This window comes from Orycteropus afer, unplaced genomic scaffold, assembly GCF_000298275.1.
Source record: "Orycteropus afer afer isolate SDZICR_OR568_19922 unplaced genomic scaffold, OryAfe1.0 scaffold00186, whole genome shotgun sequence".
Classification (NCBI taxonomy): Eukaryota; Metazoa; Chordata; class Mammalia; order Tubulidentata; family Orycteropodidae; genus Orycteropus; species Orycteropus afer.
In genome coordinates, this window is record NW_006921773.1 from 2790476 (window position 1) to 2792270 (window position 1795).

Consider the following 1795-nt stretch of genomic DNA (forward strand, 5'->3'; position numbering starts at 1 on the left):
TATTGACTATGAAAAAGCTTTTGATTGTGTGGATCATAACAAATTATGGATAACACTGAGAATAATGGGAATTCCAAAACACTTAATTGTACTCATGAGGAACCTCTACACAGCAGGATGTTGTCATTCAAACAGAACAAGGGGACAATGCACTGTTTAAAATCAAGAAGACAGTGTGTCAGGTTTGTATACTTTCCCCATACTTATTCAATCTATGTGTTAAGCAAATAATCCGAGAAGCTGGATTATATGAAGAAGAACATGGCATCAGGATTGGAAGAAGAATCATTAACAACCTGCAAAACGCTGACGACACAACTTTGCTTGCTGAAAGTGAAGATAACTTGAAACACTTACTGACAAATATTGAAGAATGCAGTCTGCAGTATGGATTGCATCTCAATATAAAGGAAAAAAAAAATTCTTACAAATGGACATATAAGCAGCATCACGATAAATGGAGAAAAGCTTGAAGCTGTCAAATACTTCACATTGTTTGGTTCTATAATCCACAAAAACGGAAGCAGCAGTCAAGACATCAGACGATGTGTAGCACTGGGCAAGTCAGCCACAAAGGACCTCTTTCAAGTGCTGAGAAGCAAAGATGTCTCCTTGAGGTCTAAGGTGTGCCTGACACAAGCCATGATATTTTCAATCACCTTATATGCATGTGAGACCTGGACAATGAATAAGGAAGACAGAAGAAGAATTGATGCTTTTGACATGTGGTGCTAGCTAACAATGCTGAAAGTACCATGAGCTGTTAAAAGAACTAACCAATCTGTCCTGGAGGAAGTCCAGCTAGAATGTGTCTTGGAAGGGAGAATGGCCAGACTTCATCTCACCTACTTTGTCAGGTTGTCAGAAGAGACCATTTCCTTGTCATGCTTGGTAATGTGGTTGGTCAAGGAAAGAGGGGAAGGCTCTCAATGAGATGTATTGACACAGTGGCTGCTGCAATGGGCTCAAGTATAGCAAGGATCACGGAGCTGGTGTGGGATGCCGTTCTGCTGAGCACAAGGTCACTGTGAGTCTGAGACAACTCAATGGCACTTAACAACAACAAAGCAACAACTCCACTGTAACAGAAGGCGGGATGATTTTTAAAGATTGAAGTGAGTTATTGGAAGGACTACTGAAGAACATTAAGGGGAAGTTAGGCAAAAGTGTATGTCAATCACACAGTGCAAATGTCTGAGTTTACTGGTAATGCCAGATGGATAGTGTTCTATGTAGAATATCAAAGGGACAGACAGAGAGGAAAGCAGGAAGAAGCTTGACTAAAATTAAATGAGGTTGAAGGCAACATTATAGCTATTTTGGCCAGTCATTTTCTGGAAAACAAAAGGATAGGGAAACTTCTTTAACCATATCTGTTTTCTGGGATCATGGAGCTTGGATTAAATTCAACATTTTCACCAGCAGAAATAATAAAAGATACTTGCTGATGTTCATTTTTGTAGAGGAGAACTGAGATTGCAGAACCTGAATTTCAGAACTACTTTTTTGTTTTTCACTATAAACCGAGATGCATATATTTTTACTCCAATATAAGCAATATACAATTGTTATAAGAAAAAAACTACTTTTTACAAGTGGTTATAGATATACCAAATGAGAAGTTATTGAGAAAATGAAGTAAAGATAAAGAATAAAAATTCAAGGATTAAGAGACAATATATGATGATGTCTTCTGGGCTCAGGTCAAATTTTGACAAAAGAAGGAAGCGGGTGATAATCAAATAAACAGTCAGATTTGAGTGAATGCAGAATAGACAAAGGAGTTACTGGTTAG